Raw genomic sequence first — 6000 nt, forward strand, 5'->3', positions numbered from 1 at the left:
ATTAATTTTATTATTCATGTTATGGAAATGTGACTTCGCGAGTTTAAACAAAATTTTGTTTTCTATCTCGCTCCATCAGTAGTTACTTGGAATGCATGGGGGCTTCGAGCAACAACTCATTACACATGGGGTGCACCAATTACTTTCGGTAAATAAGTTGTGATATGTGATGTCATAGTCAGGGCGACGATGCAAATGCTGTATGTTTTCACATGCGCGGTAGCTGGCATTTGCAGCGATGACACGCATTGGACCCACTTGAAAGTTGCAGGATTCCAGTTGCAGCTTCCGGGCCACCAAGGTGTGGCACACACATTTGATGAGCCATCAGCCAATGGGTGCCTTCGGCATCCATGTTTAGATGTTGCAGTGTGTGCGCTCAGCAACAGCGGGACTCGTCATTGGCTCCAATTGCCTCTGGGGGCTTCAAGGGACACTCGTGGGGATTGGATGGGCCTCGCACTTTGCATTTGGCAGGTTTCTACATTCATCGAATGTGCGCCACACTTGCTGGGAGTTGCAGTTATTTAAGGGTTTCATGCATGGAGATGTCGGCTACGTACCTCTACTCTTGAGCGTGGTGGCGTCTTGTCCGCCGGACATGCAGCAAGTGGTACAGTGGGAAGGCCTGTGGCACAGGATCCATAGTGGGTCCAGTTGTTTAGATGGGTACAGTATCGGTTCTTCCTCTCCGATGTTGTATTCCCGCCATCCGCAACGTGGTGCTTTTTACGTGGCGGTAGGAAGGGTTGTCTGCCACATTGTGATTTCCTTGGCAGATGGAACGTGTTTCCACACTTCGGTCCAGCCCTGTTGGCTCCGTCCACCACCCTTGTGTAGGCATAAAATGAGTGGGGCCTGACAGACGGCAGCGGACATAAAATGGCCTCTGTGAGTCCATTGTGATTTGTTGGTTGCACTGATCTCACCTATGGCGGAAATCATGACAGTTTTCCGCCACAGGCACAGATGGCCTTCCGTCCGTCATCGCAATGGGCCCCTTAGTTTGCTACAGATGCGGTAGTAGATCACATTTGGAAAATTTGAAACATTGTCCTGCCTTAAATCAAACTTGCTTCAAATTTTGCAGAAGGGATCCCTTTTCTCCTATCTGTAGAGCAAGTAATCAAAGGAAGCAAGCTGTAAGTGCTATGTGCGAAGATGATGCTGATGCTGGAAGTGTATGTGGTGAAGGTTATCTCTTAATCATTAGTGAGGATGAGGCAGGTCAGGTAGATGATAATTGTGCAGTCATCAAACAAGTTACGAAGAGGAAACCTCAGTTTTGTAACCTCTTAGTTAACGGCCAAAGTGTCACCATTATGTCAGATTATGGTTCTCCTGTTACTCTTTTATGTTAGAGTGAATTTTTCAAATTCCATGGTGTAATTTTAGAATCCACTGACATTAAGTTGCTTGCTTATGGTGGGAAACGAGTGAAGGTTTATGCCATGTTTAGGACTGATTTAAAGTTTAGTGACAATTGTATCAACACTGATGTATTAGTAGTAAAAAATTGATTGAATTTGTTGGGTTGGGACAGGTGAGCTCAACATAATTTTGGATCCCAACCATCCTGAGTTAGTGAAAACTAAGGATCAATAACTCTATCCAAGTTTAAATGCTGTTGCAGGGGTGCATGATGTTCAAGACTCAAAATGGATCAATGAATTTAAGGAGGTATTTTGTGACAGTTTGGTAACCTGTGAGTTTTCAAACATCCCATAATATTAAAAAGCAATACTATTCCTATGGTCCACAAATCTAGGAAGGTACCTTTGTGTCTCAGACAGGTATTGAAAAAGGAGCTTTATAAACTGTAAGTGATGTTGATTATTGAACCATTTGAAGGTTCTGAATGGTTGTCCCCGATAATTTTAGCACCTAAGGTGGACAAGTCTCTGCATTTTTGAGTGGACCTCCACGATCTCAATCGCAACATTTGGGTGGATCACCAGCCTTTGCCAAATATAAATGAAACGTTAGCCACTTTATAACATGCTGTGGTATTTACATCTCTTGACATGTGTGCAGCCTATCACCACGTGGAGTTGGACCATGATTCCGAACATTTAACCTCATTTGTGTGGTTTTTGCTAAATCCGCATGCCCTTCAGTTTGCCATCCGCATCTTCTGTGTTTCAAAGTGTCATGGACATTTTGTTAAAAGGCATAAAAGGGGTAACATGTTTTCAAGACGACATCTTGATATATGGTAAAGATAACGAAGAGTATGATGTGATGGTGAGAATGGTTTTGATTACTTTGATGAAAAGTGGCATGATGTTGAGGAAGAGGAGAGGAGTTGGCCTAACGGCTGGGGCAGTTGACCTCGAATCTGGGGAACTGGGTTTGAGTCTCGGCAATGACGCTGAACATCCTGTGATTCTGAGCAAATCACTTAATCTCCTTGTGCCTAACACAAAAATGAATGTGTCCTCATGTAACACAACTAGTGCATTGTAAAGCACTCTGATACCCGATTCGGGTCAAGTTTGCACTATATAAAACTCTGTAAAAAAAGTTTTTAAATAATAAGTGTAAAGTTGCTCACTCTGGTGTTGACTATTTAGGGCATGCCGATGGGGTCAAACCCAAATTGAAGATTTTGAAGGCCATTGAGGATGCACCGTCACCCAGAGATAAGGATCAACTCAGGTTCTTTATAAAACTAGCTGAATTTTATGCCAAACTGATACCTCAATTTGCTACCAAGACTGCAGTTTCACGTAACTTTCTCAAGAAGAATGTGAGATATGAATGGACTAGTGAGTGCAAAAATAGTTTCTGCACTTCCCTCGAAGTCCTTCAACACAGAGGATTTTATTATTATCATGAAGGATGCCAGCAGTTTGGGCTTGGGGGCAGTATGGTTGCAAAAGTGCTCAAATGGGAGTGAGGAGATTTTAGCTTTGGCGTCCCGGACTCTACGTGGAGCTGAAGCCAACTATTCAACCATTGAGACGGAGGCTCTCGCCATTTGTTGAGGTAATGAGTATTTCAAAACTTACTTGTGGGAGAGAAAATTTGTTCTGCAAACAGACCACAAACACTTGGTGGATTTATTTTATACTTGAGGTGATGGAAGAGCTACTCCCAGCATTGCCAAGTGGCAGCATTGTACACAAGAGTTTCAGTACAATTTAAAACATGTGTTAGGCAAAAGGAACTTGCGGTGGACTGTTTGTGTAGATTACCTGTACAGGACAATTGTGGCATGAACAATCGTGATGATGAAGTTTTAGTTATGGTGTTTATGATGAGTCCCCTGCACGAGGTTTTGGATGGGGCGCTGTGTGAAAAGGAGTGGATGGATGTGTTTGAAAACTAGTGTAAAATGGTATATGATTCAGAGGTGGCCCAAATTTAAGGACTTAAATGAAAGTCTTGTTGCTTTTGAGAGAGTAAGTACATTTTACACCATGAACATTAGGAAGCATACCCAAATTTGCTATGGTACTCATTGATCATTTGTCTAGATGACCTGAAATAATCATGGTTGAATGTATTTCCACTTCTGTTGTGTTGGACTTCCTTAGCGATGTTTTTGTCAGAGAATCGTATCCTGAGGAACTGGTCGTTGATAAAGATACCCAGTTGGTGTCTGGTGAAATGAGGGAATTTCTGCAAAGGAATGGTATTCGTCACATTAGGACGTTTCCTTACCACCCCAGGAGTAATGGTTCAGTGAAGATGTTTAATCATGTGGTAAAAGATCAATTGCAGTTAGCCCTGGTGAATACCTTGAACAGGAAAAAGACATGTTGTGGGCGTACAGAACAACCCTGCATAGTGTAACTGGAGTGTCACCTTTCACCCTTATGAGAGGAAGAGTAGCTGGAACTAATTTGAACACAGATTGGATGGATCCGAAGATGGTGAGAATGGTGACATTTTAGGAAAAGTATTGGATGTGGGAAAAGGCATTGGCTAGTAAAGCGGGTGTGAAAGCTTCTGGGAGGACTGTGACAGTGATTGGGTTCTCATCAAGAAACCTGTTTTTGTGGGGGAGGAGCCAAGCCGGCGACCGTAATGGCCGCATAGGATCTCAGCTCCGCCGACCGTCTTATCCTACACGCTCATCCTGTAATTTATCCTGAACCCGTGCCAATCAATCAATCAATCAATCAAGGACATTTATAGAGCGCACTACCTACCCGGAGGGTCTCAAGGCGCTTGGGGGGGGGGGGTGCTGCTACTGCTTGAACAGCCAGGTCTTGAGCTTCTTCCTGAAGGAGAGGTGGTCTTGGGTCAGGCGCAGGTCGGGAGGGAGGGAGTTCCAGGTCTTGGCGGCCAGGTGGGAGAAGGACCTTCCTCCTGTTGTCGTTCTTCGGATGCGGGGGACGGCGGCGAGGGCGTGGCTGGCTGATCGGAGGTGGCGTTTGGGAGCGTAGAAGTTGATGCGGTTGTTGAGGTAGCTCGGGCCTTGATCGTGTAGGGCTTTGTGTGCGTGGGTGAGGAGATGGAAGGTGATCCTTTTGTTGACGGGGAGCCAGTGCAGGTCTCTCAGATGTACGGAGATGTGGCTGCGTCGGGGGATGTCGAGGATGAGTCTGGCTGAGGCGTTCTGGATCCGCTGGAGTCTCTTCTGGAGCTTGACGGTGGTTCCGGCGTAGAGGGCGTTGCCGTAGTCCAGTCGGCTGGTGACGAGGGCCTGGGTGACCGTCTTCCTGGTCTCGATGGGGATCCACCAGAAGATCTTCCGTAGCATGCGCAGGATGTTGAAGCATGACGAGGAGACGGCGTTGACTTGTCTGGTCATGGAGAGGGAGGAGTCCAGGATGAAGCCCAGGTTGCATGCGTGGTATGTCGGTGTGGGTGCGGTGCCCAGGGCGGGGGGCCACCAGGAGTCGTCCCAGGCGGAGGGCGAGGAACCCAGGATGAGGACTTCCGTCTTGTCTGAGTTCAGTTTCAGGCGGCTGGTCGTCATCCACTCGGCTACATCTTTCATCCCTTCGTGAAGGTTGGCTCTGGCAGCGGCGGGGTCGTTGGTCAGGGAGAGGATCAGCTGGGTGTCATCGGCGTAGGAGATGATGTTCAGGTTGTGTTGGCGTGCGATGGGCGCGAGGGGGCTCATGTAGACGTTGAAGAGGGTGGGGCTCAGCGAGGATCCTTGAGGGACGCCGCAGATGACTTCGGTGGCCTCTGACTTGTACGGTGGTAGACGGACTCTCCGTGTTCTTCCGTCGAGGAAGGAGACGATCCATTCCAGTGCCTTCTCCTGAATTCCGACGTTGCTACACAATTTTGCTACAATTTTGCTACGGGGAACTGACGCTGCCCCCGGTGGTGTGCTCCCGTGCTTTCTACCAGCTGTAGACCCGGAGAAATGCCCTCGCTCGGTCTCCGGCCCCGAACAGACATGGAGCCGGGGCTTCGGGTGAGCATGATGGCCGGCCCCTGGCGCAGCCACGGTGGCCATCTGCTGTGGGGCGGAGTCGGCCTGCCGGAATGAGTCGACTTACTTGAAAACACCTTCGCCGCAGCTATCCGGCTCACCGAGTGGACCGAGTACTTGCGTTACACCATTGACCCAGGTGTCCATATTTCATCTTTTCCTGCCCGTGTGCCGCTCGGACACTCTTCTTCTTCCTCCCGGTGTTGTTTTGGGCGACGTCTTGGGCGTCAGGAACGCTGGGCCTGGGTATTGAGAACTCTGGTGTGTGATAGCCGTCCTGGTGTCTGCTGAGTTTGCTTCCACGCTAACGTTTATTGCGCCATGGAGTCTGCCGCTCCTTTGGGCACGGCTCGACCGTGCTTATGTGGGCGACGGGATGGAGGCCGGCTGAACGCCCTAGAGCGCAACGTCCTGCTTGCTGCATCTCAGCCGATCGGGGAGCTACCTGTGAGGAGGAGTGCTGCGGCTCATGGCTGCGTGGTGCCGCCAGGGATCGGGGATGTTATGGCGGCGCTTGGTGCCCTGCATGTCGCCCTTGATTGCATTGCCCGTGACCTGGGGAGAAGGCTGGACGCCATGACTTCCGCTGCGAGACACGCTGT

This window comes from Lissotriton helveticus, chromosome 5_1, assembly GCF_964261635.1.
Source record: "Lissotriton helveticus chromosome 5_1, aLisHel1.1, whole genome shotgun sequence".
Lineage (NCBI taxonomy): Eukaryota > Metazoa > Chordata > Amphibia > Caudata > Salamandridae > Lissotriton > Lissotriton helveticus.